The sequence below is a fragment of the Sminthopsis crassicaudata genome, chromosome 1, assembly GCF_048593235.1.
Source record: "Sminthopsis crassicaudata isolate SCR6 chromosome 1, ASM4859323v1, whole genome shotgun sequence".
In the NCBI taxonomy this organism is placed as follows: domain Eukaryota; kingdom Metazoa; phylum Chordata; class Mammalia; order Dasyuromorphia; family Dasyuridae; genus Sminthopsis; species Sminthopsis crassicaudata.
The window spans coordinates 43206472-43223407 of record NC_133617.1 but is presented as its reverse complement, the minus strand read 5'-3'; the positions used below and the strand labels follow the sequence as shown (position 1 = coordinate 43223407).

At 38.3% G+C, this 16936-nt stretch overlaps 1 long non-coding RNA gene across 1 annotated transcript in view; it reads left to right on the top strand.

The window, feature by feature from the left end:
* Positions 1-12284, top strand: part of LOC141551822 (uncharacterized) — a 79210-nt gene extending 66926 nt beyond the window's left edge. The window contains exon 3 of the long non-coding RNA XR_012484973.1: positions 11150-12284. This is a non-coding gene — a long non-coding RNA (uncharacterized LOC141551822). The remainder of the gene's footprint in view (positions 1-11149) is intronic.
* The last annotated feature ends 4652 nt before the right edge of the window (positions 12285-16936 follow it).

The window sequence follows — 16936 nt, the reverse complement described above, 5'->3', positions numbered from 1 at the left end:
AAAAAAATTAAACAATTTTATTGATGTATTTTGTTTTTATATTATCTTAATTTCCCAATCTTTCCCCCTTTCTCTAACCAGAGACTGTCTATATGTAGCATATATATGTGTGTATATATGTATTTATGTATGTATCCATGCATAAATAACTCAACAAAACATCAATCAGGTCTGACAATAGTCAACATTTCACCACAGTTCTCCACAAAAGAAAGGAGGGAGATGTACTCTCATGACTTTCCTTTGGTTTAAACTTGGTTAACAAAATTATACAGCTTCCAGTTCTGTTGTTATTTCCATTATGTTGTTGTAGTCATTATGTATGTTTCTTCCTGGTCCTGTTTGCTCCACTTTGCATCAGTTTTATGGAATTCTTTTACTTCTCAGAATTCTTCATAATTATTGTTTTTATTTATCTCATTATTATTATATTATTATTATATTTTATCTCATTATAACCACAAAATAAAATTAACATCCATTCCTCAATCATGGGTATCTCCATTGTCTGAGATACTTTGTTATTATACATCCAGACAACTATGCATTTACCATGTTGCAGGTGTTGTATCACAAAGACAGCTGTTTTGAATATTTTGACATATGGATTATGGAGACTTAGAGCTCCATCTTTAGTGTCAGCCTATGAAAGAGACTGGGTAAACTGCTCTTAGAAAGGCATGATGAAAGAAGGGAATAGTCTTGTTTCCTAATATGGAGTGTGCAGAGATATTCTGGAGTGGATTCATGTCTGCTAACTACATGGGGAAGAGATGGATTGTTGAATGAATTTAAAAGGCAATAACCAGCCAAGGGGAATCTCTGGCTTTTGCTCTTTTCTGTTGGCTGCTGTTTGGGTGAGACACAAGCTCAAAGTTTCTGGATGAGGAAAGATCTTGGGTCTTTTTTATGTGACACTGATATGTGGACAAAGTATAGAGCTCTGCTCTTTGTATTTGTTCTTTCCTGCTTTTAGGTGAAAATGGTTTTATTAATGGTCATGACCTTGTGTTCCTGGAAAGGTTGGAATGGCACACCACCAGAAGTATGAGAGATAGATAGATATGACAGAGTTTGTGGCTAGCCATGCCTGATCTGACAAGAATGGACTCAGCCCAGCAATGAGACCCAGAGAAATGATTTAGGGGATCCAACCTGGTTGTAGTTCAGATTGAGACTCATCCAGGGGCTAATAATGGCATTTATGTAATACTTTAAGGTTTACAAAGTACTCTACATAGATTATTTTGTTTTATTTTCATAGCCATTCTGGGAGACTGGTGCTATTTAGTATCTCCATTTTAAAGACAGAGAATCCGAGACAGAGAAGTTAAGTACTGAGGGTCAACGAAGTCCAATAAACATTTCTCAAGTACCTATTAGTACAACATAGTGTGCTATGATACATTTAATAAAAAGAAAGACAGTATCTGTACTAAAGAACTTTATGATCTACTGGGGTGTGTGTGTGTGTGTGTGTGTGTGTGTGTGTGTGTGTGTGTGTGTGTGTGTGGAGACAACATAAGAAAGGGGATAGGTAAGCAGGGGAAGGGACACCAGGAGGTACCCAGTATGGGAGCACATTCTTTCTTTCCTTCCTTTTTTTCTTCCCTCCCTCCCTACCTTTCCTTCCTTCCTCCCTCCCTACCTTTCCTTCCTTCCTTCCTTCCTTCCTTCCTTCCTTCCTTCCTTCCTTCCTTCCTTCCTTCCTTCCTTCCTTCCTTCCTTCCTTCCTTCCTTCCTTCCTTCCTTCCTTCCTTCCTTCCTTCCTTCCTTCCTTCCTTCCTTCCTTCCTTCCTTCCTTCCTTCCTTCCTTCCTTTCTTCCTTCCTTCCTTCCTTCCTTCCTTTCTTCCTTCCTTCCTTCCTTCCTTCCTTCCTTTCTTCCTTCCTTCCTTCCTTCCTTCCCTCACCTTCCTTTCTTCCTCCATCCCTTCTTCCCCTCCTTCCTACCTCTCCCCCTACCTTTCTCACTTCCTTTTTTTCTTCTTTCCTTCCTTCTTTCTATACCTTGCAATGTATATTGCTCGAATGAGATTATAGATTATAAGGACTTTCCTAAGCTTTGAAGTGTCAGAGAGCTGTCATTTTCACTAAAGTTTTCTAGCTTCACCTTTACCTGCCACATTTTTGTAAGCACTGGTGTCATTTTTTTTATAGCAGCAACAATTTATATTTCAGTATATACAATTGAAAGTGGAAAAAAAGGTGTGAAACAATTCTTAAGACACCTGAGCTCAAGCTAGGAATCTGTCATTTTTTTTTTCCTTGTCTTCTTACACTTTCAACAATGTGCTTTACTCACTTATTTTCTGTTTTTTACCCAAGACAATCCATCTTTTGTCTCCAAATCTTTGCAGTGTCTGCCCATCCCCACATGCCTTCCCTCATTGCTTCCACTGTAGTTTTCCTGGCTTCTTTCATAAATCAATTCAAATTCCATCTTCTCCAGGAGTTTTTCCCTGGGTGTCCCCTAACCCTACTGCCCCCAACTGTTAGAAACTTCAAGTTTAAAGTCACTTTTCCATTTATGCTGTATTTATTATGCATTTAAGAGGCAATAGCATAATGTAGTTGCTAGGGAACCAGATGAAGCTAGGAAGACCTGGGTCTAAATCCCACCTCAAACATATATTGACTTTATGATAAAGGTAAATTGTTCATCCTTACCCTTCTAGCCAGTTCTCTAAGGGAGTGCTTGAGTCAGCTCCTACCGAGCTAATGGTTAAATTTTTAGTGTGGGCTGTAAATTTTACACTTTGGGAACTGGCAAATGCTACATATCGGGGCTTGATTTATTGTTTTGTTGATTGTATAAACTTAAGAAAGTGATGGGGAAAATATAATAATGCAGATAATGAAAAGTGTGTCTGTCTTGCATTTTTAGCTAACTAGTTGTTAAACATTTACCAGTACACCATTGGGGCTGGCTGAGATTAGACATTAGAGAGCAGAGACCAACTGGCATCAGTAAAGTGAATTGCTTATTTAGCAGTTCTCTTTACTAAAGAAACCACAGCTGCCTTTATTTTGGGCATATCTATTTGCTTATGCCCAATGTAATGTAAGCTCACTGTGGGCAAGAATTGTTTATGTCTCTATAATTTGAGCACTTAGTATCTGCAAAATGTTAAAGGTGGGGGATGGATTCATGTGCACCTCTTGATTGAGTCAATGAATTAGAGGGATGAGCTGAGATCAAACATCTCCATGAATGAATGAATGAATGAATGAATTAAAGATGTTCCAACTCTATGTGACAAGAAGCTTGTTGGGATTGACTGTGGACACTCCACCAGACCTCTGGGTTCTGTATAAAATAGAAAACTGCTTCAGAACTTGAGGATCCAGGACAGAAACCTTAGAAATCCCCTGGAAAGGATATATTGGTATATGAGTCAAACAATATGTTAAGCAATGCTTAGTTCCCAGGTCCTCCTTCCCAACCTTGACAAGAGGAAGTCTTCCAGAACCTCCCATTCTAATGAAAAAGATAAGTATATGAACAAACAAGATAAGAACAAATTTAAGATAATCCTGAGAAAAGACATTAGTATTAAGACTTCTTAGAGAGGATAGGATTTCACTTGAGACTTAGGAGATGTCAGGATCAGCTAAGAGATGGATGTAAAGAGAGGGATATTTGAAGGCATGGGGACAGCTAGTGAAAATGCAATCCCCTATAGTTATTCCTTCCACATCTTGGGGGTTAGGGACTTGCTGTTCTCTTGATCTGGGAAATCCACCATCCCTTCATTCCAGAGAAAATAGTCTGAATTATGATGGGATTAAATAATAAAATATGTTGATGTTATATGATTCTATACATGTTTTATGTATTTCTGAGTTTCTATTTTTTCTACATAATAGGAGCCTTCAAGTATTGTTTGTGACTTCTGCATAACTCCCCCAAATTCCCATGTAATTTCTTATGCTAAACCAAGGTATATCAAAATTGCAATGGGGAAAGCTGTGATGTGGAAGAGATAACTGCACTACTGGAGCATTCATCCTTGGCCATCATTCCCATATATGCTCATTCATCCCCTGTGAGGGCAGGGATTCCCTTGCTGGCTTGATTTTGTCTGATCCTCAGTGCCTGGCACATGGTAAACACTTAATGAGTGTTACTCCATTTCTTCCTATTCCATGTCAAATGCTTTTCCAGACCCAATGAGCTTCCCCTATGGTTAAATATTTTACTCTATATATGACTATTTCCCCCCTCATATTATTTCTGGAAACTTGACAGAACAGTCAGTCTTTTGAAATCTAGTTCTCCTGTGGGTACACACTGGGTCTATGTGTGTATGTAATCAATCACCAAGTAGTTATTAAGTTCTAACTTAATAGAAGTTAGGGAACTGTACAAAGAAAATGCAAAATTCCAAAAAGTCCTGTCTTGGAGGAGTTTATTTTATGATGGGGGGAGATAATACTAAGTATGTTCAAGATATATACAGAGGAGATAGAAGATAATCTCAGAGAGAGAACTGGGAAATACCAACTGCAAAAGATATGTCAGTCAGGCAATAAACATTTATCAAGTGCCTTCTATGTGTTAGGCATTGTGTTAAGTTGTACTTAGGGAAGCTGGGATACAATTGATAGAGCACTGGGCCTAGATTAAGAAGATTTGAGTTCTGTGTGACTCTGGGTAAATCACAATTCCAATTGCCTCAGTTAAGAAAAAAGAAGACTTGAATTCAAATCTAGCCTCAGACACCAGCTGTTTCACTCCAGGTATGTCATTTAACCTCAGTTTCCTCATTTGTAAAAATGGAGATAGTAATAGCATCTACCTTCCATGTATACACTTATTCATAACATATGGAATGACTTTCTAATGCATGGTGCTCTATTAGCAATTATATTTCCTGTTCTACTAAATAGTTTATTTTTATGATAATAAAAATGGATAGAGCATCCCCTCTGAAGTCAGGTGAATTTGTCTTCATGAGTTCAAATACAACCTCAGATATTTCCTAACTGTGTGAGCCTGGATGAGTCATTAAACCCTGTTTTCTTTAGTTTTCCTACTATAAAATGAGCTGGAGACAGAAATGGCAAACCACTCCAGTATCTTTGCCAAGGAAACTCCAAATGAGTTCATGGAGAGTCAGACACAACTGCAAAAAGGACTCAATAATAACATTTCAATGTTAGTGTGAAAATTGATTGAGATAATAATTGTTAAACACTTAACACAAGGCCTGGCATGTAGTAAGTGCTACATAAATTTTAGCTATTATTAGTTCATTATTAACTACAGGGAAGGTAGAAATGCAGGCAAGTATCCCTATTCCTAAGGAACTCTAATGGGGGAGACAATATGCAAACAGTTATGCACAGACAATATATAGACAGGAGGAGTTTGGGTATAGTCTGTACAGAAGAGTTCATTGATCTTGGGTTTCCCGGACCAATGGCGTGGTAGGGAGGTTGGACAGTTGCCCCTACATAATCAGAGACTCTGAGACCTAGAAAGAAAGACTTTCCCGTCTAGCTGGAACCAGTATCTGAAGGGATTTCCATGGTGACATACCTGATGAATGATCATTCAGTTTCTACTTGAAGATTTCCAAGGAGGTAGAAATCTTCCACTTGAGCCTGGCTTCAAGCCCTAAAACTCATATTTCAAGCTATTACTTCTCTAGGAAGCCATGGGACCGGGGGCTCCCTTACTGTCTGTAAAAACTGTCCTTTAAGTAAGGATTCTCTCCAAGAGCATCTTCTCCCCATCCCAATTCATGAGCAAATTCATGTACAAATCACAATGGATGCCCCAGCTTCCCAGAGGCATCAGCCCTTCCTGTCCTCAAGAGTCTGTTTCTAGAAATCCACTGATGATACCTGCTTTTATCTTTTCCTTCTTCCCTTTAGCAGACAATCAAAAGCTACCTTATTGCATCTATTATCCTTTATTTCTACCTTGAACCAATCCCAAAGGCTGGCATTTCCCTTAGTTTTCTCTATAGCCCAATCTATAATTATAGCCTCCTATTTCTCCTGGTCATTTAACAGTTCCCCATTCTCTACCTCAATTCCTTTTTAAGGATCCCACCTTGAAACTCCAAGACTTCCTGTTAATCCCATAGGCAGTTGCTTTTGTGAACACATTCTCACACTAAGTTAGCAAGTATTTATTCCACACCTACCATGTGCCAGTTACTGTGCTAAACACTTGGATACAAAAAGCAGACTATCCTCAAGAAGCCTTCAGGCTAATGGAGGAGATGGATAGAATTAGGTGCAAAGAAGATACACACAGGATAAATTGGAGATATCATCTCTATCATGTCATTAGCTCAAGCATTAGATCAATGTAGTTCATTCTTTTCCAAGAATCATAAAATCTCATTATTGAAAGGGTCTCAGAGACCCTCTAGTCCAAACTATACCAGATTAAAAATCTCTTTTCCTGTATCTCCAACAAATGTCCATGCAGGTTCTATTTGAAATCCTCCACTTAATGTGGCGACTTCATTATCTTTTGCAGCAATGTTTCTTTGGATCAGGTCTTCTTAAAACTTTTTCTACTTGTTATCCTTTTCACTCAAGAAATTTTTACGTGGCTCTGTTGTATAAGTATATAAAATAGGTATACAAATTGAACATTTACGAATCCAAAATAATAATTTTACAACTCCCACTTCAGTTATACTCCACAGTTTAAGAAGCTGGACTTTCCATGACTCTAATTGTCAGAAAGATTAATTCTGGCAACTACTACTCATTATTCTAAATTCTGTCATCTAGGCTCAAGCCAAACCAAACTAATTCCCCTGCCCTATTCCAGCCTAATGTGTACCTGAAAACAGTTATTATGTCCTTCCTAATTCCTTTCTCTAAGTTTAACAGCCTCAGGACATTCAACTGGTCTTCAAATAGCATGGTCTCTAGTCTTCTCATCAATTTGGTCATTCTTCCTTGGACACACTCCAGTTTGTAAATGTCCTTCCTAAACTTTGGGGTCTAGAAATGAGCCTAGTACTCTGGATACATGGTCTGACAAATCCAGAACACAGAAAGATTACCAACTCTTTTTTCCCCCCCTAGATCCAGTGCCTTTCTTAATGCAGCTCTTCTGGCTATCATAGCTCATTATAGACTCATTTGAGCTTATTGTCCACTAAGATCCTCATTTTTTGGGTAATATATTATGCACAAATGATTAGATGTTCATGGAAGAGGAGTGTGTTTAATTGTTGATGTACACATAAGGGAATGAATGGGCTCTGGATATGATGATTTTTCCAGGTTACTTGGCAAAAAACTTTCAATTTGCAACAGTACTCATAGGTTGGGTCCACCAGAGTGGCTGTAACATTAGGTTCTAGAGTACCCTTTAGATGGCTACTCTTTTTTCTGTAGCGCATGAGTCTCCATGAATATGATTCAAACGAACAATCAGTTAGTAGCCAAAGTTAGCTTTTGGGGAAGAGAAGGGAATTTTTTTTTTAAGTGCCTACTATGTGTCAGGGACTCTGCTAAGTGCTTTATTCATATTATCTCATTTGGTCCTCATAATAATCTCGGGAGGTAGGTACATCATGGCTCATTTTGATAAAGTGAGGCAGTCAGCAGTTGTGACATGATCATACAGCTAGTTTATGCCAAAGGCTGAATTTGAACTCAACTCTTCCTAACTCTAGGTCCAAAATTTTAACCACTGGTAGTGCCTCTCCTCCCTCCCACCTCAGCTACTTAAGGCATTTAAAAAAGATGACCATAAAAATAGTAGACACAAAGATTCCTCCTCCTTTTAACCTGTGGCATATTCACCTGCTAATAGTAGCTAACATTTATGTAGTACTTACTATATGCCAGGAACTGTACTAAATGCTTAACAAATACTATCTCATTTCATCTTTACAACTCTGAAAAGTAGGTAGTATTACTTATACTCATGATACAATTGAGGAAACTGAGGCAAGTGACTTGCCCAGGTTCACACAGCTAGTAAGTGCCTGAGGCCAGATTTGAACTCATAGCTTCCTAACTCAAGACCCAGCTCTCTATTCATTGCACCTGCATGTAGCAGTAGGCATTTCCTGAGATGTAGTCATAAGAACAGTATATTCTTTCTCCCTTAAACTTGGGGCATATTGTTTTCCTAAGGCACGTAAGGTTTTTGAAAAGAGCAGACAGACTTAGAAAACAGTGGTTGGGAGACATATACATATTGCCAAGGCAACTCCCAATTTCAGCCCTGGGAGGATAATATCCTTCCTTTCTTAGTTGGGTTGTTGCATATTTTCTCTTCAACAAGAACAAAATCTTTAAAAATATATTTTTATTTGTTTTGTTAAATATTTCCCAATTACAAATACAATATCTTTTCAAGGAAGATTGTTCAACTGTCTTCTCAGAGTTTGCCAGCTATCAAGGCTAACTCTGCCTTAAGTCTGTGGCTCTATCTCTGTGTGTCCCTCTGTTTCTGCCTCTGTGTCTCTGCCTCTCTGTATTTCTCTGTTTCTCTGTTTCTCTGTCTCTGTCTCTGTGTCTCTGCCTATATCTGTTTCTTTCCCTCTGTCTCTATCTCTCTGTTTCTGCCTCTCTGTCTCTGTCTCTGCCTATATCTGTTTCTGCCTTTCTCTCTGTCTCTATCTCTCTCTTTTTTCTCTCTGTCTCTCTATTTCTCTTTGTCTCTGTTTCTGTCTGTCTGTCTCTTTCTCTTTCTTTCTTTCTTTTCCCCTCCTCTTCCTACCCTTTTCCTCTGACTGAGGTCTCAGTTCCTCAAACCTGCTTCTGTCCTTGAGTGACTATTTCTCTAAATCCTTGTCTATCTGGAATATTTGTTTCTACTCCCAGTTGGGTTAAGTAGCTTCTACTGGTTGAGTTGTTTGTATAACTACTCAACTACATTGGGGGAAGTAGGGGAACAAAAAGAGATTCTTTCCCTTAGAAGTCTCCTCCTTGGAACCTCACCCATCCTGTGATAACTATCTTCTAATGGTCACCTTTTTTCAGCCAATGGGATTGTCCTTTCTGATGCACTGGGAAAATACATTCACTTCTCATAACAGGGAGAAGTCTTTATGATTAGTACAATCCTCCATTAATAGTTTGCCGGTCAGTTGATTATCAAGAAACTCTTAAGTGCCTATTATAAGTCATACATTGTGCTAAACACTGATGATATAAAGATGCAAAGAGCTACTGCCTCCAAGGAGTTTGCAGCCCAATGGGGGAGAATAAGCAGATATCTACAAATAGGTTATATATAAGATAAATAGGAGATAATTAACAGAAGGCAGTAGAATTAAGAGGATTAGGGAAGAATTCCAGGAAATGATAGGATTTTGACTGGGAAAGCCAGAAAGCAAAAATGAGAGAGTATTTAGATATGGGGGGAGGCAGCCAGAGAAAATGCCAAACCATGAGTGATGGAGGTCATGAAATAGTAAGGAGATCAGAATCATTGGGTCAAAGAGTACTTGTGTAGAGTTGAAATGCAAGAAGACTAGTAAAGTAGGAGGCTAGGTTATGAAGGGCATTGAATGACAAGCAAAATATTTTGTTTTTGAGTCTAAAGGTGATAGGGAGCCACTGCAATTTTTTGATTGGGGAATGAGTGATATGGTTGGACTTGCACTTTAATAAATTCATTTTAGTCAATGAATTGAGGATAAATTGAAATGGAGAGTTCCATTTCCTTCCTTCTTCCCTCTCTCCCTTCCTCCCTCCCTCCCTTTCTCTTTTACTTCCTTCTTTCCTTCCTCCTTCTCTCCCTCTGTCCCTTCCTTCTTCCCCTCTCTTTCCTCTCTCTCTTCTTTTCCTTTTCTTTTTTATATCTGAATTGTTTAGCACAATTGTGCTTGTGGATTAATGTGGAGTGATGATTTATTTTAGTGATAAATTTAGAGTCAGAATTTACTTGAATTTAGAGTCAGAAGACCTGAATCATACCCAAGTTTTTTGCTTACTTCCTGCATCACCTTGGGCAAATTGCTTCTTCTGTCTGATTCTCAATTTCCTGATCTATAAAATGTTTTCCATTTTGATGATTTCTAAATTCTCTTCCAGATCTCAATCCCACAATCTGATGATTAAAATAATACAGACCTAGTGTTGAAATAGAACTCAGTGAGCATCCGAGAGTTCCTTGACCTAAGATCCATAAACTTGTCATTGCTTTTATAGATATTTTGATGACTGTATTTTAGCATAATTGGTCTCCTCTGTAATCTTGTGCATTTTATTTTATGCATTTAAAAACATGAATCTGAGAAGGGAATAATCATTTATATAGCACATTCTATGTACCAGGTACTATATAAAGCACTTTGTAAGTGTCATAGGATTTGATCTTCACAACAGTCCTGTGAGGCAGATGCTATCACCTTCATTTTAACAAATGAGGAAACAGACAAAACAGATTAAATGATTTTTTTTCTGGGATCAGTTAGTAACTGTCTGAGGCTAAGTTTGAACTCAGATTTTCTTGATTCCAGACTCAGTGCTTGATCCACTGTACCACTGGCAAGAAATGATGCATGGACTTTACCCATCTGCCCAAGGGGGACACAAAAAGGGTTAAGAACCTATGAACTAGACCAACACCTTTATTTTACAGGTGAGAAATCTAGAGTTCAGGGAAATTGTGACCTCTCAGGTAGTAGGAGTCAGAAGTTTGACCCCATTTCCTTACTTAAACCCATGAGTCCATGGCTTTAGAGTCCCGGCTCTCTCCATTGCTCTGTGCTACATATGTGTCAGTTGCAGTGTGGGTGGCCTGGCTCATCTCTTAAGCATCTTTCTCGCTTCCCAATACTATGGTTCAATGAATCTCTACGCCATCTGGATCATTTGGAAAACATCTGAAAGCTCATAGGCCCCTTTGATTTAGCAAAGGCCCTCCCTGGAGTCTGGAGGATAAGACCTTTCTGAGCTTGATCTGTCAGTTGGGATTTCAGAGACTTGGGGTTCTAGGAAGTGCTCCAAGTTCACATCTGTGCTGTAAGGAGGGATAAGGGAAGGGGGTTTGAGTGCATTAAGGTCAAGGAATGAGCACTTTCTGGAAATTCAGCATGACAGAAGGCTAAGCAGCTTTCTCAGGTAACTGGAAAATAAGATTGGGGTGAGGGGGCTAGAAGGGAAGGAAACTGCTCGTGGTTGATAACCTATTATTTTCACTTTCTTTTTCAGAAAGGCCAGATACCCGTGAAATTGAGGATTGATGAGAACCTTTTAACTCCAGATGGACCTTTATGCACCCTGCCTTAGAATTGCTGCAGTCTGCTTATGGAGGAGATAGGGAATAGTTGAGCAGTGAGAGCTGATGGGGGAATATAGTATGTGCCTAGTCCTGGGACATGGAGGCTGGACAGCTCCCGACCCCTTCCTACTTACTGATGGATTGTTCTTCTAACTGAATCATCAGAAGGGACTTTAGAGGTCACTTGGTTTGACCTCTCATTATACAGATAAGGAAGCTAAAGCTGAGGTGGATGAAACTGCCAAGCTTCCAATGCACCTTTACCTAGTGACTCTCTCTTCCTCCAAGATGCAGCTCAAGGAACACCTCCATAAGTCACTGCTGTTGCCTTCCCTCTCAGGCTATCTTGAATTGAACTAATCTGTACCTATTTTTTTTCAAAAGCATCTTTACTCTTTTATGTCTGTTACATTTTAAGTTTGTTTAAATATATCTTTCTATTTTCAAAACATATGCATAGTTTCCACATTCATCCTTGAAAAACCTTGCATTCCAAAATATTTTTCTCTTTCCCTTCCCCCACCTCCTCCCCTAGAGAGCAAGCAATCCAATATATGTTAAACATGTACAATTCTTCTATACGTATTTCCACAATTATCATGCTGCACAAGAAAAAATCAGATCAAAAAGAAAAAAAAAGAGAAAGAAAACAAAAAGTAAGCAATCAACAATAGCAAAAATGAAAAAAAACCTATGTTGTGATCTACACTCAGTCCCCACAGTCCTCTCTCTGAGTGAACATGGCTCTTTCTATCACAAGATCATTGAACTTATCTGAATTATCTCATTGTTGACAAGGGCCATGTCCATCAGAATTGATCATTATATAATCTTGTCATTGCTGTGTACAATCATCCTGCTGATCTTTTTTTTTATATATAACAGTAATATTCCATAACATTCATGTACCATAACTTGATTCAGCTATTCCCCAACTCATCTACTCAGTTTCTAGTTTCTGGCCATTAAAAAAGAGCTGCTATAAACATTTTTGTGCATGTGGGTTCTTTTCCTTTTTTTGTGATCTCTTTGGCATACAGATCCCTTGGGATCAAAAGGTATATACAGTTCAATAGCTTTGGGCATAGTTCCATATTGCTCAAATCCACAATTAATTTCTCTTTTTATCTCTTGCTGCTGGACTTTATTGGTAACATATAGAAATACTGATGATTTATATGGATTTATTTTGTATCCTGCAACTTTGCTAAAGTTGTGAATTGTTTCTAATAATATTTTAGTTGATTCTCTAAGTATACTATTTTCTTCATATTTATTCTGTATAATATGTTAATATCTCACCTCCTTGTTAGAATGAGACTTGAAAATAGGGATTATTTGAAGCTAGGATGGGGATCTTAACTTTTATGTGTGTTTACCATGGATTCACTGTCAATGGTAATCTAGAAAAGCCTTTGGATCATAATAATTAGGATTTAAAAAAATCATAATGTCTGAACAAATGGTGGTATATGATTGTGATGAAATACTGTTGTGCTATAAGAAATGATGAGCATGATGATCTTAGGAAAAAACATGGATAGATTTGCACAAAATAATGAAAACTAAAATGATTAGAACCAAGAGAGTGTTGTATATAGGAACAGCTATGTTATTTTAAGAATAACTTTGAGTGAATAAGTCATTTTGACTATTATATACATCCAAATTAAGTACAAAGAACATATGAAGGAAGATGCAATCTGCATCCAGAGAAAGAATTGATAAGTAGAAGTATACATAGAATGAGTTATATATATATATACATACAAAAATACCTTTATTTTCATACACACATATTTGTAACTAATGGTAGCCATCTCTAGGCAGAGGGGAGGGGAAAAGGAAAAAAAAAGGAATTCACATAACTTTATTACATATTTTAAAAGAATAACAAGTTATATATAATGGATTTGCAGTTTCATGTGTAATCATCTTTTTAAAATTATACTATGTTATGGAAATGATTGTTTTATTCCATAAATTAAAAGTAAATAAAACTCAAAAAGGAAATTGAAATAGATTCATTTCAAAGTTAGTGAGAATAAAGATGTAATTGTTTTCCCCATTCAAGTTCATGGACCCCTTGAAATCTATCCATGGACCCCTGTGCTAAATCAATACTTGTCAATTGAAATAGGTCTCCCAAAGTCACCCAGGAGGTAAATAGCAGAGCAATTCCCAGACTTCTGTCTGTCACTCTTTTCACAATATCTGGCTTCTTTACCCTTCCTTATCTCTCCCCATCCTTTGCCATTCTATCCTTTGGTCTCCAGTGAATTCCCTCCTCAGGTTTGGAGAGAAGGGAGGATTGATGAGGATTAGAGCTCTGTAGATTCAAATCTCTAGATGCATTTGAAATTGTAATAAGGAAGCTTTAGTGAGGCTGACTGGGTGTGTTTGATGTAAACAGGAGAAATTATACCTCTTCAAAGCCAGCTCTCTGCTTTCATTACATGTATTAAGATTTAATGCCATCAAAACAAACATAAATATCATGTATTTTGGGAGATCCATTCTCAGAGAATAAATCTATCCCAGACAGTGCTGTAATCATTCTATAGCGCGGAAGGCCAGGGCAGGATTTGGCAGCAGTTGCCAATCAGGGAAGGGTGGAGACAAGGAGCTTGCTGAAAGTCTTCAGGGCTGATAAGCTGAGTGCTGAATGGAATCTCTCCAAGTTTTGGGAATTTGGCTGGAGCATGTCTGTTTTTGTCAGGTGAAAGCCACAGACACATAAAACAAGCATTTTAATGCCCTTTTCTTCATTGTTTCTATCCTGTCTGTCTGCCATAGTCTTGGTGATGGGACATATTCTGATTCTTCTGGGACTTTACACAAATTTTATTGATGACTAGAATGCTCTTCTTTCTCACCCTAAACTCTTGGATCCCATAGTTCTTTTTGAGGTGCAGCCCAAGCGTTAGCTCCAACAATGATTTAATCCCCCCAATCACTCTTTCCTTACCCAAAAATTATTTGGTATTTACTTTGTATATGTTTGGAATAAATATCCATTATACATTACTTATCTATGTAAATATTGTTTTTCTCCTAGCAGAATATAAACTCCTAGAGGACTGAGATTGCTTTTTTTCTTCCCCTGGTTTTTGTATCTCCAGTCAGACATGATTTTTCATGAACCCATTTTTTTTTTTTTTTTGGCAGAAATAGTTTGCTATTTCCTTCTCTAACTCATTTTACAAATAAGGAAACTGAGGTAAACAGGGTTTAGTCATTTGTCCAGGGCTCTGCAGCTAGTGTCTGAGGCTAGGAAAATGAACTTTCTTCACTCCAAGTGTTATATTTTATCTACTGCTCCATCAAGCTGCCCACCTAGAATGGGTACCTTGTCTTTATTCAGATATCTACTCAATAAGTCATCTATTCAATAAGGAAGTTCTCTTCAACAATGATGATCCAAAGCTACCCATGCTTATATGTATCTTATCCAAATCTTTGCATTAATTCAACATGGGGACCCCAATGTGTTAGAAGCCTTCCTAGATTCCTCCCTACATTACAGTGGTGATAATGGGGTACTTGGTCATCTCTCTTCATCTTTCATCCTCACAAGACTAGCCTATTTTAAATTAGCATTTCTACCCACTTTAAGGTTTGTAAAACACTTTGCAACTATTACCTGATTTGATCCTCACAACAACGTGAGAAGTATATGCTGTTATTATCCCGATTTTACAGATGAGGAAACTGAGGCAGACAGACATTAAATCACGGTATAATTTCCCTGGATCATACAGCTAATAAATGTCTGAGGCTGGATTTGAACTTGTTTTTTTCTGATTCTATGCCTAGTGCTCTATCCACTGTGCTTTTCTTCCTAGTCTCCATTTCTCTGATGATGTCGTTTACTTCCGCTCTTCTCTGGAATTTTTCGTCAGTTCTCTGTCACAATCTGTTCACACACTTCCCCATTGCCCTCTGTATTTGTTGATTTTCAAAGACAGTTGTATTATACATCTTATTGCCCAGACATGCACATAGGTGAGTTGTTGGATTGAAATGACTTGTGTTGTCCCAGGACAAGCCCTGCTAGGTTCTGAATAGTTTGTCACCAGTTGGCTGCAAAGTGATGAATGTTTTGGCTACTGTGAATCTTAAAGTCTGCTTACTAAGTTATGGGAGGCTTGGGATCCATGTGGATGGAAGGAGAACTTATACCAGTGTAAGCAGTTTTTTTTTTTAACTAAAGAACATTTATATTCTATTTGGACTTTTCTGAAGATGTTTTGTGGGGAGTCCAAGGGTTTCTGGGAGGTCTCACAGCTTGACCCATAGTATTTCACAAAACCTCCACTATCCCCCTCCCTCCATTGTTATATAAATGTCCCTCTAGGGGATGTGGGTTTCTCCAACTAGATATAACTTCCCTGAAGACAGATCCATAAAAATGAGGGCTGTTCCTCCTATCTCCTCCGAAGCTCCTGGAACAGGCTGGCATATAGTAAGTGGGTACTCAGGAAAGATACTGTATAACTGAAGTAAACAGATCTGATCAAAACTTTGGAATGAGAAGCTGTGTGGTACAGGAGAAGCAAGAAGGAAGAGAGGGTGTCAAGATTCTAAGACCCACAGCCAGGTGCAAAGACTCCAGTGGGTGATCCTGGGGGTTGTCTAATTCTGTGATGTAGTTGTGATAGAGGTAGGAAGGGAGGAAGAGAAGAAGGAAGGGAGGAAGAAAGGAACAGAGGAAGGGAAAGAGGGAAGGAGGGAGGGAATGATGAAGGAAGGAAGAGATGGGAGAAAGAAAGAAGTAAATGGAGGAAGAACAGAAAAGAAGGAAGGGAGAGAGGAATGAAGAAAGGAAGGAAAGTAAAAACTGAAGGAAGAGGAAAAGGAAGGAAAGGAGGAAAGAAGAAAGAAAGGAAGGGAATGAAGAATGAGGGGAGGGAAGAAGGAGTGGAGGGGAGGGAGGAGGAAGGAAAGAGGAAAGGAAAGAAAGAAGAAAGGAATAAAAGAAGGAAGGGAGGGAGAGAGAAAGGAAGGCAAGAAACAAATATTTATTAAGTGCTTACTTATGTTCCAGTGTACTGAACGCTGGACAAAAAGATAATTCCTGTCCTCTAGTAGTTTATAATCTAATGGGGGAGACAACACGCATATTACTATGTACAAGCAGAATAAAATTGGGGATAATCAGCAGAATGAAGATACTAGAACTAGAGGGAATCAGGAAAAAAATTTCTGTAAGAGGTGTGCTATTAGCTGGGGCTTGAAGGAAACTAGGAGATGAGGGAGAACATTCTGAAGATGGGAAACAGTCAGTAAAAATGGAATTGGATGTGGGAAAGGAACAATCATTCTATGTGCCAGGCACTGTTAAATAAACGCTTTATAAATATTATATAATTCTCATAACAACTTTGGAAGGTACGTGCTAATATTATCCTCATTTTACAGTTGAGGAAATTGGGGAAAACAGAAGTTAAATGAGTAGTCCAGGGATTGAAGCTGGATTTAAACTAAGACTACCTATATGTCCAGAGCCCTGTTCATTGTACCACCTAGATGCCTTGGCCAGTGTTACTGAACTGCAGAATATGTTGAGGGCAAGAGCTTGAGGATAAAGGTATAAGAAGACTTGAAAGTTTGTGTGTGTGTGTGTGTGTGTGTGTGTGTGTGTGTGTGTGTCTGTGATGGGTTATGGTAGAGCTTTGAATATCAAACAGAATATTTTCTATTTAGTCCTGGAGGTG